Here is a 22,104-nt window from a genome sequence, read left to right on the forward strand (position 1 = left end):
ATCAAAGTCCTTCACCTGCAATGGTTCCCTAACTCATCTCTCTATTTTCAGTATCTCCCATTCTAATCCATTCTGTACAAGGCAGCTCAATGAATCTTCTCAGATCATCATTTTTAGTTTACTCCATGATTTTATATGGTTTTACTTTTCTCCAATGCTTAAAAATCTTCTTAGTTTCTCATTACCAATACTGCAACATACAAAATACATTACTTCGGGGTCAAGGCTAGTACACAGTATACTCTCAATAAGCAGCTGATGAATGAATAAATGAATGTTGGATGAGTGAATCTGGACTGAACCTCCCTATTAAGACATTTATTTTACAATCATATGGCTCTAATCATACTACTTTATCCACATGGATACAAATCTTGTCCTAAAGGCACATTAGCACATTCCTGCCTCTGTCCCTCACTAGTTCCACTCTTTCTGTGTCCCTGGGAAACCCTTTCCAAGTTCCTCCTAACTGCCAACATGCGCAAGCTCAGCTCTGGACCCACCTCTTCAGTGTAGTCTTCCCCAAACACCACCCTCTTCCAAAACTCCTTGTTTGAGCCACTTATTTGCTGCTTTGGAATATGCTACTGGGAATTGTTATATTTTGATAAATATGCCCTATCTCTCCAAATAGGATCCCCATAATTTATCAGCTTCTCTAAAACTAGAACTATAATTGTTAGCTCTCATATAATAATTACTTAGAGGGCTGAAACAATTTGGGAGAAAACAACATCTATTCCCAATAGATGAGAATGACACATTCCCAGGTCTACCTCCATTGCAGACTGAACAAGGGATCTGACAGGAAATCATGAGGCAGCAGCCCTCATGAACATGATAATGAACTGGGAACATACTGATCAACATCTCCTTTCCCATCAACACGACAGAATTACAAATCTATTTCCAGGGACAGCTCCATCAAACCCACCAGCTGTCACTGGGCATTTCATCATTTATTTGGTTTGATTATTAAAGATTCAGTCATGCTTAAATTGGGAAGTGGGAGAAAAGGACTAAGAGCCCTCCTGGGCTCTGTGCTAAATTGAAAAGCATCTCCCTGATACAACTCTCTGTGACCTGCAAGCTTTGGAGAAGAATCAAGCAGTAAAATCCATGTTTTTATTCACATTTTTATTCTCATTCCACAGCATCATCATCTACTCCACTCCAAAATTCAGGAGCCACAGGGCATAGAAATGACCTGTTTAACTTGTAACTACGAAGAAACTGAGAGGGGCCGGATCCACAGGCAAAATGAGTTTTCCCAACGTCACCACCCACACAGATGCGAAGCCCTCCCTGGCCAACTCCACGGCCACTCTGTATCACAGCGCTCTCGGCTCATCCTCGCAGGACACCTAATGCGGTGGATTCACACTGCATATGCCTGTGCACCCCAAAGAGAATAGATCAGGAATGGAATTCCTCAAGATTCGGGCTTTATCCTTCTAATTTCAGTCCTCAGAAGAGTGTCCAGCAAAGAGTAGGCCTGTAATGTTTGACCTGAACAAAAACTAATGACTTCTTATGATTTTCCACTTCCGACTATCCTAACCCCATTTCAGAAAACAGAGGCTGCATGCTGCATCTTGCCACAGGACAGCAGGGTGCACACTGCAGCTATACTGGTCTAAATGGAATTTTGAAGATCTTTCTTACTACCTCTTGTATAACACATTGAATTAATCCTCACAGTAACCTGTGAATTTGGTACTATTGTTCCCATTTTACAACTGAAATAATGGACTAAGAGAAGTCCGGAGTAGTAGGCAGAATAATAACCTTCCAAAGATATTAATTCCTAATCCCTGGAACCTATAAACATCACCTTATAAGGAAAAAGGATCTTCGCAGATAACACTAAATTAAGGATTTTGAGATGAAGAGATTATCCAGTGGCCCCTAAATGTAATCACAAGGATCCTCATAAGAGGGAAGCAGAGGGAGATTTCACACACACACACACACACACACACACAAACACACACACACACACGAGGAAGCAATGTGACTACAGAGGCAGAAATTGGAGTGATGTAGCCACAAACCAAGAAATACCAGCAGCCGCTGGAAGCAGAAGAGGCAAGGAACGGAATTCCCTAGAGCTCCCAGGGGAGTGCAGCCCTGTTGACACCTTGATTTGGAGCCAGTGGAACTGATTTTGGACTTCTAGCCTACAGAACTGTAGAAGAATAAACCTCCGTTGTTTTGAGCCACAGAGCTTATGGTAATTTGTTATAGCACAGAAAACTAACACATTGGGTAATTGGCTTAGAGTCAAATAAGAGGTTCAGCCACGATTCAAATCGAGGTTCTCTGACTTTAAAGCCCAAACCTGTTTCCCTGTATCTCATGCCAGGGATGCTCGGAATGTGACCCAATCCCAGACTATGACTAGGAGCTTTGGGAAGTGATAGTAGCTTTCCAGCCTTCCAAAGTGGTAAGGGTGGCTGACTCCTTCACATGGAGCACATCTTTATGTGACATGCCCAGTACTATATTGAAGTGTATATGTATATACTTTCAATACTGACAACCTTAGGAATTAGATGCAATTGTTATACCCATTATAAATGAAAACATGAAGGTACAGAGAGGAGGGTAAATTATTTACCCAAGGTCACACACACTTTAGGAGGTTATCTGCACATCTAATAATAAATATGGCAGGATATTTTTAAAGTTTTAACTGTGTTCAATCCCCTTCCCACATCAACTCTCCTCTTTCCCAGAATTTCTTCAAAGGTTCCACAGGGTGTCTCTCCTGACTCAAGCAAGGTATTATGAATCACCTTAGGAGTATTAAAGCAGAGGAGAGAGAAGAATGGAGTCAAATATTTTTCTCCTGTTTGACAAGTTGAAATGCAGGTACCAGATGGTACAAATTAGGAAAAATAGAGGATCTTTGGTCCCCTATGTCATTCCGTCCAGGAAACAATTTCATGGCTGGGAAGGAGTGAGGCGAGATCTCATGGGTGGGAATGGAGGGCCATTGAGAGGCTGCCCAGCTTTGCCCCCGGGAGCTTCATGATGGCAGCGACAGCACTCAGGCCACAGCAGTCTGGGTGCTCCCCACTGGCTGACAAGCAGGAGTTAAACTCGCTTCTCCATTCCCTTAAACCCATTTCACGTGGACAGTCACCCCCCCTCCCCTTCGATGGCTTGGGTCACTCACACAAGTAACCACAAACACCTGGAAAGGAAGATAGGGCCCTGACACCTGGAGGGAGAGGGCAATGGGGTAGGGAGAGCCCCGAGGACTGAACCAAAGTATTTTTGTGGTCTCCCCTGAAATTCCCTGACTCCTCTCACCCCCACTCCCTCCATTATGGCAATCAGCAACCAACCCATTAAACTACGAATACACCCAATGGACTCACCGCACACCATAAACTGTGGAAGAACCTGACTCAGTGGGAGTCCTCTGTGGGGAATCTGTCACAGAATGTGATACTGACTTGTGGTCAATGCCTTCTATTTCTCTGAAGTACTCAGAGGTTGTGATACTCGGTCCGTTATTTAATCATACACTATATTGTGAGGCTTCTCGGGTCATTTTGCAGCTATTTCTCTTCCCCCTCATTCCTCTCTGACAAATGATTCATTAGCAAACCATTCGCAGGCGTGGAGCAATGCACACCTTTAACCTCCCTTCCATTTACTCCACCAACGACAAGGGTCCCTTCCATTTAACCCAGTGCCAGGCCTAGCAACAATCTAAGAGCTGGAAAGGGCAAAGCACCAATTACAGTACGTAAGGCTTGGTCTGCTAGAGGACGAAATAGCAAGTTTGACTTTTAGACTTATGCTAACATGGAGGTCACCAGGGTTCACTTAGTCAAAGACCTTTTCTGAACCATCTCAAAGAATTAACATCTCCTACCATAAGCAAACTCATCCTTTTTTCATTCTACAAAACCAGACTCAAAGCATTTATATATTTATTTCTAAAATGTTTTTTAAAAATTGTATTTAATGGAGATATTCGAGGGACTCCAAAAAAAAGGTAAATGGCATAATATTCCATGGGAGGAAAACATTGAGCAACCAAGATATCTATTGATCGATTGATAGATATTTATATTTATATTTTTACTTATATATACATATATATATATAAAACCGAAACCTCAATTTGGTTAGTGTGGAATGGTGTTTACAATATATTCTTCTATTTAGCACCATCCCACAAATATCTTGACCAATTTTCTATTGTATATTGTATGTTCAGGCCCAGACCAGGTACCAGGGAAAATAAAATTTGAGTCACTGACTTTCTAGAGGCAACTAGTTCTCATTCTAATGCCCACCCAAGGGGAATTTGCCCTGCCATAGTCACTCACAACTTCTCCTTAGATATCCCTGGCACATTTGATCATTCCAGCTCACAGGCAAGGCCCCTAAAATGACCATCTCTGTCCTTTGGGATAACACAGCTTACAGCGCATGGGAATCACGAAAGTCTGAGTTAATCTGTAGGAATGTCCTTGAGAAGAAACCACAAGCAGCAAATAGCAGTGTCAGTCTTAATATTAGTACTCTCCCACTCTCACCATGAGAACATTCTTGCTCCTCTTTAAAACCCTCCCAGCTAGCTTTTAAAAAGTCTCTTCTACAGTGCTTTGGATGAATCACTCTTATTATCATTATTTAATATTTACTAAGTGTCCATACCATATGAGATCATGAAGTTGCTTGACATGTATATATATTTGGCAGAAATATTCCTAGTGTATTTAGTCATTGCCAATGATCTTTCAGTGTTGGAAACACCACAGAGGAAATGTGTACTTGACCTGAACTCTTGAGTGTCGATTCTTTTAAGTGTAAACGGAACAGAAACCCTCCATCAGAGAAGCATTTGCAAACAGGATACCAAGTAAGAAAACAAGCAGCAGATGGGGCTTGAGAGCCATGAATGAAAAACCCAGGATGCGTCCAAACTCTGTAAATCATTACTGACTGAGCTCCATGACGTCTTAATGACTTTTACTACCTCTTGGTTCCAATTTGAAGTGCATATTAAAGCAAGCAACTTTGCAAAGACCAGAGGGGCTAGAATAGTAAACTACCCGTAGCTTAGTAATCATTATGCATTAATTATTCAGGAGCTGGAGCTACTCTTTGCAAACATTAAAACCAGTGACAGCAAAGAAATATACTTCCATGTGGAAAATGGAAAAGAGTCCTAGTGCTATTTGGGGTTGATGCTGGCATGATATTTAGCAGAGCAAAGCATGAAAAGTTTAGTAGATAAATAACATGATGTAGTATCATGCAAACTGTTAGCAATGTATTGGAAGGCTCAAGTATTCCCTATAGGGCATTTACATTGGATTTGCTATGATTGCAATATCTGCACAGTGATGCATTACGTGTTTTATTCTCTTTATTATATGTTTTCATTACTTTGTGTGTTAGAATGCAATAAAGAAAGCTGAAGCAATAAAGAATGACTGATAATAATAATTCTGCAAAGATTCAACTTCCTTTCTAAAGCAGTTCCAGAGTCAGAAGAACCAATAGCATCCAATCATCTGTTCCTTTGTTAAGATTTTATCCTCCTTTCTGGTAAAGGAATTGTAATTGGTTTGGAAACAGCTTTCGGTGACAGCTGGCCCTGTGTGGTAAAGGAGGAGGAAAGTAGGGGAGACTGTGTTTCATTTCGATGCTGAATCCCGCATGCAGCTCCATTCTCTGCTTCTCTCTTTTCTTTCATATTCTACAACTTAAATTTATCAGACGTCCTCTTTGAAACAAAAAATAAATAATTTTCCAGTATCTTTACTGTTGCATTCTCTCACTCTGACAGCTTATCCTATGTTCTAAAGTTTGTTTCAACCTTTTCTCAAGGGTCTCTCTGTAGTAGCTCTAAAACTGGGATCATTGGAGTCAGGAACTTAACAGATGTTAAGATGTGTGTTGGGTAGGGGAAGAGTGCCCACCTAAGTTTAAAATGAGCTTCAGAGATTTAGATATGGCTGAGCATTTGTGATGAACTGGTGAAGAGGTCTATAAGGAGTAGATTTTTCACAGTGGTTTTGTTCGGGGAATATGGTTTATTTGTGGGCATCCAAGGAAGTGAGTGGATTGGAAATATAGACCAGTGTTTGGGGTGTTGGAGAGAGGAGCTGCACACGGAAATTGAATGAGAAGGACTTTGGAGACCCAGGAGAGTAATAGTGTTGCTTGGGTGGAAAAAATACAACACAGAGTCAGAGCAAACAGCATCCTCTCACTTCTATGCCAAGCACAGACTGGCTCCAACCCAGTCAGGATGCCTGGAAACAAAGCATCACCCCCGGCTCCTCAAGGGTTTGCAGCTCTGAAAGTACAGAGAGAGAGCATCTAGTCCTGGTCATGGAGATCAACACCTGCAGGGAGGCCACCAGCCTTGGATTCATGGAGAGGCATAGCCTAGTGACTCCAAAAGTGACACACGTCAACCAGCAGCACGGCGCAAAGAAGCATCATTGAGGACACCTGGGAGGCCCGTCCCAAAACCTCCCAGAAACACTGAGGGAAAATTCTGCAGGAAATTAAGGTCTTGTATTATGTCTGTATGGGCATGAGTCAGTGAAATTTGGGTTATAAACAATAAGTGGCTTTATTTGTACCCATAAACAGATGAGGCTTTGGGGAAACTGAAGTTATGTATGAAGTAAAGGGAAAATTACATTTGTCACTGCAAAGGGCAGGCAGTCACGCTAAGGATTGGATTTTCTAAGAGGCCCAAGCAATATAAACAACCCACAGTTAACCACACTCATGGCACAGAGTCAGGTCAGGCCAGGGAGCCCTCACATATAGGGGAGTCATTGCAGAGGATGACAGAAAGGATAGGGATGCCTAGGGATCACATCAAACCTAGAACAGTACCTATAAAACACTGGTCACAAAAGAAATCACAGAGAAAGCTTGTTAAAGTGCAGATTGCAGGGCCCCACTCCCCAGAGGTCCTGATTCAGTCAACTCAGATATTTCACAAGCTTCCCTCCCAATATAATCTTGACAGAAGTGGTCTTCAAACTACTCTTGGATAAACATCATGGCAGGAGTATCTGTTAAGGCCATAGTCTGCATTGCGAACCTAGAGGTAGGCCAATGTCAACGGAATCACCAAGGCTGTACCCAGAAGGGACAGAACCCTGTGTAAGGCAGAGAGTAAAGTGAAGAAGACAGCATGGAATGCTGTGACCAGACACAGGGTCAGAAAACAGGAAGCCAAGAGAAGCAGAGAGAAGACTGAAGTGTGGAACAGGGCCATGGACAGACCGGGTTGTAGGTCACAACTTTTACATGGTGCCCCTGGCCCAATGTCAGAGGGCCTCATGTTGGGCTAGACAGTGGTGGAAAACCTTCAGGAGATAACTATATCTGATCAGTTATTTTGAGTGTTTTTGTAGTCATTGTGTGGCATGCGGTAGGCATGTTTTTAGGGACACCAAATTGATTTCTTAAATACATTTTTCTTAACTAGTAGACTCATTTGCTGTTGAGTTGTAGGCATTAGTTTGCAGATCTGATTTTTGAGAAGCTCTTTATTTCTTCCTAGATGTTCATCCTCAGAAGTTACTTTGTGAGGCAACCTGGTATGACAGAAAGAGCATGTGCTTTGGAGGCAGAAAGACTGGAATTCTAATTCAGACTCTCTCCACACACTGGGTGACACTGAGCAAGTTATCTGACCTCTTGGGGCATCAGTTGTCTGTTTTAAAAAATGGGGGTGCTTGTACCTAGCTTTGCATGGATTAAATAAAATAAAATATATAAAATAAAATATAGTTATGAGGCATTCCTCACAGTGCTTGGGATTTAATAGGCACTGAATAAATGGCAACCGTTACTATTATTACCAGACTAGTCTATAGCCTTGAATAGCTCATCTTTCTAAAACTGTGGTTAGCAGATTATTACACTTTTCCAAATTTTAAGTAAAAACTGAACTATTTTTTACATTATTTCAGCATAAACATTTACTCGTGTTTCTGTTACATTCAAATAGGATATATGATTAACGTGAGTTTTATAGAAATGTTAACACTTGGAGAAGGTTATTCTTTTTTTCACATGTTTAATCTAATCCTGGTTTTTCTTAGACTTAAGCAGAATATGCTTTTCATACAGGTAATCTTAGATTCACATACACTTGTTTTCTGTGCATCCCCTAGGTACAGATGGCTACTTGAGAACAGCAGGCCCATATAGACCACCTAAGGGTCACAGAATCTCCCTGTCTCCTTGCTGTCATTTCTTACTACTGGTCCTCTTTATCTTCTCCATTACTTACTTAAGTCTAAGTCCCACCAGCAGCAATTTTATTCTTTTTCCACCCCAGAACTAATTAGGAGCAAGGTGGGAAATGACAAAAGCATGGTAGTGAACTAGAAGAGGAAAGTTAATCTTTATGCAGCTACTCTTTGTGGCTTTCACTGTATTGCAACATCTTATAGTTTATGGCTTACTAGAATACGATTGGTAAATTCCATAAAATGGTGAATTTATAATGTGCTTTGCAAGCACAGAGGAAGAAACAACTGTAGGAAGTAGGTTCTGTATGGCTTCAAAGAGGAAGTGATATTTAATCAGGGTCTTGAGATTATAGAGGTAGAGGAGAGAGTCAAGAGCATTTTAGGCAGTGTGAATAGCATGTGCAAAGAAAGTAAGAACAAATACCAAGTGGTTAGAACTCCGTGTGTGTGTGTGTGTCTGTGTGTGTGTGTGTGGAGGTGGTGATGGAGGACTGGAGTTGAGAACAGAATGCAGGTTGGGATTGGACTGGACTGGGAATAGCTTTTAGTCCAAGCTATAGAGTTAGCACTTTATCCATAAGATTCAACCAGCTTAAAAAAATTATTCCAGTGGCAATATGTGTGTAAAATTTTACAGAACAAAAATAAAAGAGAGGAGACAGTTAAAAGCCTACTGCAATATCTTTTAACTATTGATACATCTCACAGACTCTTCCCATACTAATACAAAGTAGAGGTGATCCTACAATAGAAGAAAAGGAACATCAACAATCAGCATCCTGTTTTGGTAACGTAGATTATCAGTGAATCAAAGTGACACTCAGTCTTTGTTTATGCCCAAATTTCATTTAAGACCTAGAACTGCAATATACACACTACTATTTATAAAATAAATAACCAATGAGGACCTATTGTATAGCACAGGGAACTATACTCAATATTTTATAATAACCTATAAGGGAAAAGAATCTGAAAAAATATATATATATTTACATAAAACTGAATCACTTCGTTGTATACCTGAAACTAACACAACATTGTAAATCAACTAGACTTCAATTAAATAAATAATAAAAATTTTTAAAAAGATCTAGAACTGCAGATTCTGCTCACTTGAGGTATTTTACTTTTAAAATAAGTACATTTCATTTGAAAATGGACTTTTCAGCTTACTTTATCAAAGATGTTAGTCACCTAGACCTACAAAACTAGGGTTCTGAAGCCAGCTTTAATGTGATTCTCACTGTATATTCAAGCTACTTAGAGCTCTTATCAGAAGCTCCACATCACCATAAAGGGGTTACAATTTAGACAAGGGGACATAGCACTAGATCTACAAAGCTGCTGCTGTGACCTAAGGCAGAAGAAATGATTACCTTGAAATTTCATAGAATCCATAAACAAAATCAGACTGTTTAAATTTATAGTCTTCAGTCCCCCCAAAATAGTTGCAGTTGCCTCCCTACCCCTTAATCACACAATCTCTATACTTTTAGACAATTAATGATCAAATTTTCATTCAACCAAATCACTGCTTGCCTTCAAAGCCTAAACTTATTACCAAAACTAGCTTCAGTGACCCTGAGAAAAATTCTCAAGAAATTCCTGCCAAGTGAATTTTTAAACAATAAAACAGAATACTTTAAACAGAGAGAAATTTTACTTTGCTCTCTTTTGTGAATCACTGAAATTAACATGGGCTTAGGTCTTCTCATTGTCAGGCTTGTTCAATAATATTCTTCATATCTCTCTACTTATCAAGAAAACTGACAAAATCACCATCCATTTCTGTTCCAAATTACGGTTTTATGAAACTTTCATTTCATCATGGGTGAAATACCATGACTAATAAAAAAATGACTATGTGTTTAAATGCTGCTTATATTGTAGCAAACATCTTCACTTTCTGATGAGTAAATTCCATCAAAGAAACAAGGACAAAGCAAAAAGTTGTTTACTTTCAAAACTCTAATCAATCCTTTTTTAAAGACAATAAAAGTTCTGACCTCAGCACTCCTTACTGGCTTTTCCTGAAGTCCTCTTCTTCCTTTGATCTTCTTTCTTATCTTCAGTTCCACTGGAGATGACTCTATCCTGAAGACAAGATGGAAGCATGAAAAGATAAGGGACTTGGACTCCAATTCCAGAAGATCTTGGTTCAAATCTAATCTTTGCCACACAAATGCTTTGTGACCTAGAGCCAGGTAATTAACCATTCTGGCTCAGTTTCCTTGGATGTAAAATGAAGGTAAAAATAACCTACTTCTTAGAGGGGTATGTATTTAATAGGCATAGGTATGTGTATTAAACTGTGCTCAAAAAACACCTTGATAATTTCGTTGCCTTAGTGGGGAAAGCTCAACCTACTTACTGCACAAAAGGAGTCTGGTCAAACAAAATTTAAAAAGAAGGTGGAAGAAGAAGATCCAAATATATGTAAATAGACTCAACTGTCCAACTAAGACAAAGAATGTCAAACCATATTTTTTTTCAATAGTCACATCAAAAAACAAAATTTACAAAAGGAACATCTAAAGCAAAAAAACACAGAGGATTAAAAGTATAGAAAAATTACATATTATGCATGTACTAACCAAAAGAAATATGGTATAATTAAAATAATATCAGACAAAAAATAAGCTTTAAGGGTAAAAATCATTGTTAATAAAGAAGGCTTTTATGTATTAATAAAAGTTAATTTTCCAGAAAGATATAAAAATTCTAAACCTGTATGCACACAATAAAATACCTTCAAATATGTACAACGAAAAGTTACAGAGTGAAAAGGAGAAACTGACATATCAACCATCATAGTAAAAGATTTTAACACACCTCTCAGCAATTTAGAGATCAAGAAAGCAAAGAAAGAGTAATAGAATATTTGAAGAACAAATAATCCCTATATTAATACATATTTACGGAACATAGAGTAAACATTCTATTGAAGTATGCATGGACTATCTATAAAAACTGACCATATAAGGAAAATCTCAATAAATTTTGAAGAATCCTATCATAATCTGCATTCTCTGCATTAAATTCTAATTTAATCTAATAATATTAAATTAGAAATCAATGGTAGAAAGATTTTTTTAAAGCCCATGTATTTAGAAAGTTAAAAATATGCTTCTAAATAATTCATGGATGAATGGAGAAATCATTCTAAAAATTTAGAACAATAATAAAAACGCTACATAGCAAAATTTGAGGAATGCAGTTAGGTTTTTATAGCAGCTTTATTCATAGTTGCCAAAACTTGGAAGCAACCAAGATATTCTTCAGTAGGTAAACTGGTAAATAAACTGTGGTACATCCAGACAGTAGAATATTTTTTGGTGCTAAACAGAAATGAGCTATCAAGCCATTAAAAGACATGGAGGAGTCTTAAATGCATATTACTAAGTGGATGTAGCCAATCTGAAAAGGCTATATACCATGTGATTCCAACTATATGGCATTCTGACAAAGGCAAAACTATGGAGACAGTAAAAAGATCAGTCATTGCCAGGGGTTGCAGGAAGGGCAGTGTGGAGAGGTGAATAGGCAGATTACAGAGGATTTTTAGGGCAGTGAAAATGCTATATATGATACCATAATAATGGACACATATTATTATACATTTGTCCAAACCCATAGAATGTACAACACCAAGAGTGAACCCTACTGTCAACTATGGACTTTGAGTGATAATGATGTGTCAATGTAGGCTTATTGACTTTAACAAATATACCAATCTGGAGAGGGATGTTGACAATGGGTGGGGGTCAGGGAGGCAGGTAATATATGGGCAACCTCTGTACCCTTTTCTCAATTTTTCTGTGAATTTAAAAGCAATCTAGAAAAATAAAGTCTTTTTTTTAAAAAAAATCATAGACTCACTAATGTGAGCAGGAGACTGTATTTTTGTCACAGAAAGGAAAGTTGTCTCTCTTATCACAATGAAGATATGTGGTGAGAAGAACCAGTTGTATGAACTTGGATAAGCCCCTTATTCTCTCTAATCCTCTGTTTCCTACAATTTAAAGCGAGGGTAGGGCTTCTCTGGTGGCGCAGTGGTTGAGAATCCGCCTGCCAATGCAGGGGACACGGGTTCGAGCCCTGGTCTGGGAAGATCCCACATGCCACGGAGCAACTAAGCCCGTGCACCACAACTACTGAGCCTGTGCTCTAGAGCCTGTGTGCTACAACAGCTGAAGCCCGCGCACCTAGAGCCTGTGCTCCGCAACAAAGAGAAGCCACCACAATGAGAAGCCCGCACACTGCAACGAAGTGTAGTCCCCGCTCGCCGCAACTAGAGAAAGCCTGCGCACAGCAACGAAGACCCAACGCAGCCATAAATAAATAAATAAATAAATAGATTTTTTAAAATAAATAAATAAATAAATAAAGTGAGGGTAGTAAGTCACAAGAATTAATTATGTTCAAATCTCATCCATTTTTCTTAGTAGGAACCTAATAAAGTGAGCTGTGTTTAATTAAATGAAGGTGAAGTTGTCTCCAGCATATAGAAGACCAGAGCCATCCTAGCTGTCATGTTAGGTTAGCCCTATAGGTACAGGGTCATGAGGCAAGCTTCCTTGTACTTTGGGACATGCTGTACACAGACACCTCTGGCTAGATTCCCTCTATGTCAAGATCAGCCACTGTCACATGCCTCTGCATGCTCAGAAAAGCTAGTTCTAAGTACAGAATGCTTCAGAGCCTTGTAAACCAGTCAGTGAAATCTGCCCACTCCCAGTGCATAGTGCAAAGGCTCCATCTCCACCACCACCTCCTCTGGGCCAGCTCACATCTGGAGCACCCAGACCAAATAAATATCTAGCCTATTGTTAAACATTTCCAAGACAGAGAGTCTTAGTGACTATATATAAACAAACAACAACAACAAAAAGGGGGAAAACAGAATCGAAAAGAAGATACATGAGAAACTGGTTTGCACACACACAGAAAAACTCTTCAAGCCTCTGAGATTTGATCACCTTCTCGGCTACAAAGTCTATTTCTGAATTGAACACTTTCTCCAACGTTGACTAGAGGTAGATAGCATGTCTCTTATTCTGCATATGCCAAGGGCAATTTCACTACTCAAAAGTAAGAAAGAAAAATGATGATGAAAACGTGAGGCTAAAATCCCATGTAACCCTTTGCCAGCTCCTGCTTTTGAAATTCTAAATTCTGAACCACATGGTTCCACATACCTGGCTGACTAGTGGCTTCTCTCTTGGGAAATGACTCAAATCATGCATTTGTCTTTCTGGGGACGGCTGAGTTTTCTAAAAGCTGTCTGTCCTCACAAGCCTACACACTTTTTGTTGCAAGAAAATCTTGTGAAAAGCAGAACATACAAGTCATTAACAGTCATACTCATAAGCTTTCATACTTACCCACAACCCTGCAAGCAGGCCTCCCTGTGGTTACTAAATTTTTCCTCTTGCTGAGATTTCCCAGCATGCTCTGGGATTATCAAGTAAAGCCAAAGATTAGGAGGAAAGTCTTCAAAATCCTTCAGTGCCTGGGGTGGAATCAAATCAGACGTGCCCTCCACTCTGGCACCAGCCAGCTGAGCTACAAACACTGACCCAGCCCACGCTGAGAACACTCATCATGAGTAGAAACCCATAATGTTGCTGAAATACACTGTAGACTCAAAAGTGGGGGAAATGAAGTACATAAGACAGAGGGAAAGTTTGCAGAAATAACAGTTAATATTTATTTCAGGCACTCATCCGGACATGGCAACATTGAAATGTTTTTCGCTCAGCACTTCTTTCTGCCCTCAAGGCCTTATATTGGATAAGATTCTGAATTCCTTAATCATAGCAGCTATGCACCGTGTCTCAATTTGCAACTAAATGTAGTTTTTGCCAAAGTGAGCGCTGGGCTCAGAGAACAGTTGACATTAAAAATGAAAAAAAAAAAAACCTGAGCTGGAGACAAAAACATGGAAGCCCGTATTTCTGGTCAAATGAATTTTATTATGCCACATTTTAGTGTCTTCTTTATGTATTCTACTTGGTTGCTCAGATTGTGAAAATTACAAAATAAAAATTAAGTGCCTGTGTAATATCTGACTTGTCAGTTTTTCCACCTGGCATTTCTTTCTCTTGCAGCATTAATTCTGTCTCAAGGAGAGGATGCATGAAATATGAAAAGCCACCTGTCTCATTTAGTGAAATGGGAAGAGTAGCAGGCTGGAAGTAAGGGGGCCTGGTTTCTAAGCCCATGTCTGCTACTTTATGGTATGTGTCCTTCAGCAAATCCCTGTAACTCCCTGAGCTTTACCTGTGTTTAAGATTTTACAGGAAATATCATTCTCAGTAAAGGAAACACAATCTCTTAAGATTTCTGTCACTAAAGGAAAATCTCTGGGCATAGAGGGGCATGTCTGCTAAGTACCCAAGTCTGAAAAATTTGAATAACCAGAGTCTGTCTGTCAAATAAAAATGGTGTTCATGAAAAAAGCTGCTAGTTCAGTTCAAAACTCAACCACACAAGTGCTTTTTTTTTTTTTTGGACTTTTCTATGTAACAGAAAGACATTATTTGTACTCCCCATATCATCACACAGGCTGTTAAAAAGACACGTACACCCAAGGATGAAGATTTAATAAAATTAATAATACTGCTGCTTCATCAAGGTGATTCCTAAGTGAAACTCTTTTTTTTTGTTTTCTGCCAGTACATGCAGATGAAGAATAAAACGTCTACTAGTGCAGTTGGTGGTACTATCTTGATTTGTGCTAAGATGTCAGCAGTTTTATATACCATTGCTTTTGTACTATCACTGACAAATGACAAATGTCAACACAGTGAAAACATCAAAAAATCAACACAGTGAAAAAATCAAAACTGAGAACAGTTTTGACCTCACAGACTCCCTGGAAGTGTCTCAGGGATCACCAAGCATCCACAGACAATTCTTTGATAATCACTGTGTTCATATTAATATAAAGACATGATGGTAACACATGTGGCTACTGGAGAGAGGAGAGAAACAAGGACAGAACAAAGGGAGTTTCACTTTATAAAATACAAAGTTTCATCAGACATGAAATAATCAGACATCTGGTTCTATAATACAGATATCATGTAGATTTCCTTTGGTATTATAATCAACTTTGTTTAAAATTAGAGTAGACTAGCTAATAAAAGCATGTTGCTGTATGTATTAGTTTCCAAGGGCTGATGTAACAAATTATCACTTCTGGTAATTTCAAAACAACAAAAATGTATTCTCTCACAGTTTTACAGGCTAGAAGTCTGAAACCAAGGTGTCAGCAGGGCCATGTACCCTCTGAAAGTTCTAGAGAAGAATCCTTCCTTGCCTCTTCCCAGCTTATAGTAGCTCTCAACAATCCTTGGTGTTACTGGGATTAGAGTAGCTACATCACTCCAGTCTCTGCCTCTATCTACACATGGCGTTATTCTCTCTGTGTGTCTGTCCATGCATCCTCTCCTCTTAGGGGATACCAAGCACTAGATTCGAGGCCCACCCTGATCCAGTATGACCTCATCTTAACTTGATTGTGCTTGCAAAGTCCCTGTTTCCAAATAAGATCACATTCCTAGGTAGTGGGGGTTAGGACTTGAGTATATTTTAGGGTGAAATACAATATTGTGTCCTTAAATCCATTATTACTACCTAATAATAATGAATTAACAACAACTCATGTTCCTCATTTGCTTGTAATGTTCAAAGAGTTGGAAATATTGAGCAACAAATTTTATTTTTTGAGACAGCTTGATTGAGGTAAAATTAATATGAAGCAAACTGCATGTATTTACAGTGTACAACTTAATACGTTTGGACATACGCATTCAGTTGTCCCTCTGTATCTGCAGGAGATTGGTTCCACGATCTCTGTGGATACCAAACTCCGAAGATGTTCAATTCCCTTATATAAAATGGTGTAGTATTTGTATATAACCTATGCACAGTCTCTCAAATACTTCATTTATTTTTCTTTGTTTGTTTTGGAAAGTTTACTTAGTTTTCATTAACAAAAATTTATGTTAAAATGTAATTAACTTATTTTTAAATGAATTAATGTTTTAAATTTTTCTCAGTTTAATTTCTTTTTTTCAAACATTTTTATTGGAGTATAATCGTTTTACAATGGTGTGTTAGTTTCTGCTTTATAACAAAGTAAATCAGCTATACATATACATATATCCCCATATCTCCTCCCTCTTGAATCTCCCTCCCATCCTCCCTATCCCACCTCTCTAGGTGGTCACAAAACACCGAGCTGATCTCCCTGTGCTATGTGCTGCTTCCCACTAGCTATCTATTGTGCATCTGGTAGTGTATATATGTCCATGCCACTCTCTCACTTTGTCCCAGCTTACGCTTCCCACTACCCATGTCCTCAAGTCCATTCTCTATGTCTGTGTCTTTATTCCTGCCCTGCCCCTAGGTTCTCCAGAACCCTTTTTTTTTTTTTAGATTCCATATATATGTGTTGGCATACAGTTATTAGTTTTTCTCTTTCTGACTTACTTCACTCTGTATGACAGACCCTAGGCCCATCCACATCACTAGAAATAACTCAATTTCGTTTCTTTTTATGGCGAGTAATGTTCCATTGTATATATGTGCCACATCTTCTTTATCCATTCATCTGTTGATGGACACTTAAGTTGCTTCCATGTGCTGGCTATTGTAAATAGAACTGAAATGAACATTGTGCTACATGACTCTTTTTGAATTATGGTTTTCTCAGGGTACATGCCCAGTAGTGGGATTGCTGGGTCGTATGGTAGTTCTATCTTCACTTTTTTAAAGAACCTCCATACTGTTCTCCATAGTGGCTGTATCAATTTATATTCCCACCAACAGTGCAAGAGGGCTCCCTTTTCTCCACACCCTCGCCAGCATTTATTGTTTGTAAATTTTTTTGATGATGGCCATTCTGACTGGTGTGAGGTGATACCTCATTGTAGTTTTGATAGGCATTTCTCTAATGATTAGTGATGTTGAGCATCCTTTCATGTGTTTGTTGGCAATCTGTATATCTTCTTTGGAGAAATGTCTACTTAGGTCTTCTGCCCATTTTTGGGATTCGGTTTTTTTTTTTTTTTTTTTGATATTGAGCAGCATGAGATCCTTGTAAATTTTGGAGATTAATCATTGGTCAGTTGCTTCATTTGCAAATATTTTCTCCCATTCTGAGGGTTGTCTTTTTGTCTTGTTTATGGTTTCCTTCGCTGTGAAAAAAAAAAAAGATTTTAAGTTTCATTAGGTCCCATTTGTTTATTTTTGTTTTTACTTCCATTTCTCTAGGAGGTGGGTCAAGAAGGGCCTTGCTGTGATTTAGGTCATAGGGTGTTTTGCCCACATTTTCCTCTAAGGGTTTTATAGTGTCTGGCCTCACATTTACGTCTTTAATCCATTTTGAGTTTATTTTTGTGTATGGTGTTATGCAGTGTTCTAATTTCATTCTTTTACATGTAGCTGTCCGGTTTTCCCAGCACCACTTATTGAAGAGGCTGTCTTTTCTCCATTGTATATTCTTGTTTCCTTTATCAAAAATAAAGTGACCATATGTGCATGGGTTTATCTCTGGGCTTCCTATCCTATTCCATTGATCTATATTTCTGTTTTTGTGCCAGTACCATACTGTGTTGATTACCATAGCTTTGTAGTACAGTCTGAAGTCAGGGAGCCTGATTCCCCCAGCTCCGTTTTTCTTTCTCAAAATTGCTTTGGCTATTCGGGGTCTTCTGTGTTTCCATACAAATTGTGCAACTTTTTGTTCTGGTTCTGTGAAAAATGCCATTGGTAGTTTGATAGGGATTGCATTGAATATGTAGATTGCTTTGGGTAGTATACTCATTTTCACAGTGTTGATTCTTCCAATCCAAGAACATGGTCCGTCTCTCCATCTGTTTGTATCATCTTTAATTTCTTTCATCAGTGTTTTATAGTTTTCTGCATACAGGTCTTTTGTCTCCTTAGGTAGGTTTATTCCTAGGTATTTTATTCTTTTTGTTGCAGTGGTAAATGGGAGTGTTTCCTTAATTTCTCTTTCAGATATTTCATCATTAGTGTATAGGAATGCAAGAGATTTCTGTGCATTAATTTTGTATCCTGCTACTTTACCAAATTCATTGATTAGCTCTAGTATTCTGGTAGCATATTTAGGATTCTCTATGTATAGTATCATGTCATCTGCAAACAGTGACAGCTTTACTTCTTCTTTTCCGATTTGGATTGCTTTTATTTCTTTTTCTTCTCTGATTGCAGTGCCTAGAACTTCCAAAACTATGTTGAATAATAGCGGTGAGAGTGGAAAACCTTGTCTTGTTCCTGATCTTAGAGGAAATGGTTTCAGTTTTTCACAATTGAGAACAATGTTGGCTGTGGCTTTGTCACATATGGCCTTTATTATGTTGAAGTAAGCTCCCTGTATGCCTACTTTCTGGAGGGTTTTTATCATAAATCAGTGTTGAATTTTGTCAAAAGCTTTTTCTGCATCTATTGATATGATCATATGGTTTTCTCCTTCAATTTGTTAATATGGTGTATCACATTGATTGATTTGCGTATATTGAAGAATCCTTGCATTTCTGGGATGAACCCCACTGGATCATGGTGTACGATCCTTTTAATGTGCTGTTGGATTCTGTTTGCTAGTATTTGGTTGAGGATTTTTGCATCTATGTTCATCAGTGATATTGGCCTGTAGTTTTCTTTCTTTGTGACATCTTTGTCTGGTTTTGGTATCAGGGTGATGGTGGCCTCGTAGAATGAGTTTGGGAGAGTTCCTCCCTCTGCTATATTTGGAAGAGTTTGAGAAGGATAGGTTTTAGCTCTTCTCTAAATGTTGGACAGAATTTGCCTGTGAAGCCATCTAGTCCTGGGCTTTTGTTTGTTGGAAGATTTTTAATCACAGTCTCAATTTCAGTGCTTGTGATTGGTCTGTTTATATTTTCTATTTCTTCCTGGTTCAGTCTGGGATGGCTGTGCTTTTCTAAGAATGTGTCCATTTCTTCCAGATTGTCCATTTTATTGGCATGTAGTTGTTTGTTGTAATCTCTCATGACCCTTTGTATTTCTGCAGTGTCAGTTGTTACTTCTCCTTTTCCATTACTAATTTTGTTGATTTGAGCCTTCCCTTTTTTCTTGATGAGTCTGGCTAATGGTTTATCAATTTTGTTTATCTTCTCAAAGAACCAGCTTTTAGTTTTATTGATCTTTGCTACTGTTGCCTTCATTTTTTTTTCATTTATTTCTGATATGATCTTTATGTTCCTTCCTTCTGCTAACTTTGGGGTTTTTTTGTTCTTCTCTCTCTGATTGCTTTAGGTGTAAGTTTAGGTTGTTCATTTGAGATGTTTCTTGTTTCTTGAGGTAGGACTGTATTGCTGTAAACTTCCCTCTTAGAACTGCTTTTGCTGCATCCCATAGGTTTGAGGTTGTCATGCTTTCATTGTCATTTGTTTCTAGTTATTTCTTGATTTCCTCTTTGATTTATTCAGTGATCTCTTGGTTACTTAGTAATGTATTGTTTAGCCTCCATGTGTTTGTATTTTTTACAGATTTTTTCCAGTAATTGATATCTAGTCTCATAGCATTGTGGTCGGAAAAGATACTTGATACGATTTCAATTTTCTTAATTTTACCAAGGCTTGATTTGTGACCTAAGATATGATCTATCCTGCAGAATGTTCCATGAGCACTTGAGAAGAAAGTGTATTCTGTTGTTTTTGGATGGAATGTCCTATAAATATCAATTAAGTCCATCTTGTTTAATGTATCATTTAAAGCTTGTGTTTCCTTATTTATTTTCATTTTGGATGATCTGTCCATTGGTGAAAGCGGGGTGTTAAAGTCCCCTACTATGATTGTGTTACTGTCGATTTCCCTTTCTATGGCTGTTATCATTTGCCTTATGTATTGAGGTACTCCTATGTTGGGTGCATAAATATTTACAGTTGTTATATCTTCTTCTTGGATTGATCCCTTGATCATTATGTAGTGTCCTTCTTTGGCTCTTGTAATAGTCTTTATTTTAAAGTCTATTTTGTCTGATATGAGAATTGCTACTCCAGCTTTCTTTTGATTTCCATTTGCATGGAATATCTTTTTCCATCCCCTCACTTTCAGTCTGTATGGGTCCCTAGGTCTGAAGTGGGTCTCTTGTAGACAGCATATATACGGGTCTTGTTTTTGTATCCATTCAGCCAGTCTATGTCTTTTGGTTGGAGCATTTATTCCATTTACATTTAAGGTAGTTATCGATATGTATGTTCCTAGTACCATTTTTTAATTGTTTTGGGTGTGTTATTGTAAGTCTTTTCCTTCTCTTGTGTTTCCTGCCTAGAGAAGTTCCTTTAGCATGTGTTGTAAAGCTGGTGTGGTGGTGCTGAATTCTCTTAGCTTTTGCTTGTCTCTAAAGGTTTTAATTTCTCCGTCAAATCTGAATGAGCTCCTTGCTGGGTAATATTGGTTGTTGGTTCTTCCCTTTCATCACTTTAAGTATGTCCTGCCAGTCCCTTCTGGATTGCAGAGTTACCTGAAAGATCAGCTGTTAACCTTATAGGGATTCCCTTGTATATTATTTGTTGTTTTTCCCTTGCTGCTTTTAATATTTTTCTTTGTATTTAATTTTTGATAGTTTAAGTAGTATGTGTCTTGGCATGTTTCTCCTTGGATTTATTCTGTATGGGACTCTCTGTGTTTCCTGGACTTGATTATTTCCTTTCCCATATTAGGGAAGTTTTCAACTATACTCTCTTAAAATATTTTCAGTCCCTTTCTTTTTCTCTTCTTCTTCTGGGACCCCTATATTTCTAAGGTTGGTGCGTTTAATGTTGTCCCAGATGTCTCTGAGACTGTCCCCAATTCTTTTCATTCTTTTTTCTTTATTCTGCTCTGTGGTAGTTATTTCCACTATTTTATCTTCCCGGTCACTTATCAGTTCTTCTGCCTCAGTTAGTCTATTGATTCCTTCTAGAGAATTTTTAACTTCATTTATTGTGTTGTTCATCATCGTTTGTTTGCTCTTTAGTTCTTCTAGGTCATTGTTAAACATTTCTTGTATTTACTCCATTCTATTTCCAAGGTTTTGGATCATCTTTACTATCATAACTCTGAATTCTTTTTCAGGTAGACTGCCTATTTCCTCTTCATTTGTTTAGTCTGGTGGGTTTTTACCTTGCTCCTTCATCTGCTGTGTGTTTCTCTGTCTTCTCATTTTGCTTAACTTACTGTGTTTGGTGTCTCCTTTTTGCAGTCTGCAGGCTCATAGTTCCCGTTGTTTTTGGTGTCTGCCCCCAGTGGCTATGGTTGGTTCAGTGGGTTGTGTAGGCTTCCTGGTGGAGGGGACTGGTGCCTGTGTTCTGGTGGATGAGTCTGGATCTTGTTTTTCTGGTGGGCAGGACCACGTCCGGTGGTGTGTTTTGGGGTGTCTGTGACGTTATTATGACTTTAGGTAGCCTCTCTGCTAATGGGTGGGGTTGTGTTCCTGTCTTGGTAGTTGTTTGGCATAGGGTGTCCAGCACCGTAGGCTGCTGGTCATTGAGTGGACCTGGGTCTTAGCGTTGAGTTGGAGATCTCTGGGAGAGCTTTCACCATTTGATATTACATAGAGCCTGGAGGTCTCTGGTGGACCAGTGTCCCGAATTCAGCTCTCCCACCTCAGAGGCACAGGCCTGACATCTGGCCAGAGCACGAAGACCCTGTCAGCCACACAGCTCAGAAGAAAAGGGAGAAAGAAAGAAAAGAAAGGAAGGAAGGAAGGAAGGAAGGAAGGGAGGAAGGAAGGGAGGAAGGAAGGAAGGAAAGTTATTAAAATAAATTTTTTTAAATTATTAAAAATAAAAAAAATTAAATTAAAAAAAGA

General features: G+C 38.7%; 1 long non-coding RNA gene across 1 annotated transcript in view; it reads right to left on the reverse strand.

The window, feature by feature from the left end:
* The window catches only part of LOC130705617 (uncharacterized), a 53,372-nt gene that overhangs the window by 10,671 nt on the left and 20,597 nt on the right, over nucleotides 1–22,104 (reverse strand). The window contains exon 2 of the long non-coding RNA XR_009005937.1: nucleotides 10,265–10,352. This is a non-coding gene — a long non-coding RNA (uncharacterized LOC130705617). The remainder of the gene's footprint in view (nucleotides 1–10,264; nucleotides 10,353–22,104) is intronic.

This window comes from Balaenoptera acutorostrata, chromosome 18 (assembly GCF_949987535.1).
Source record: "Balaenoptera acutorostrata chromosome 18, mBalAcu1.1, whole genome shotgun sequence".
NCBI lineage: Eukaryota > Metazoa > Chordata > Mammalia > Artiodactyla > Balaenopteridae > Balaenoptera > Balaenoptera acutorostrata.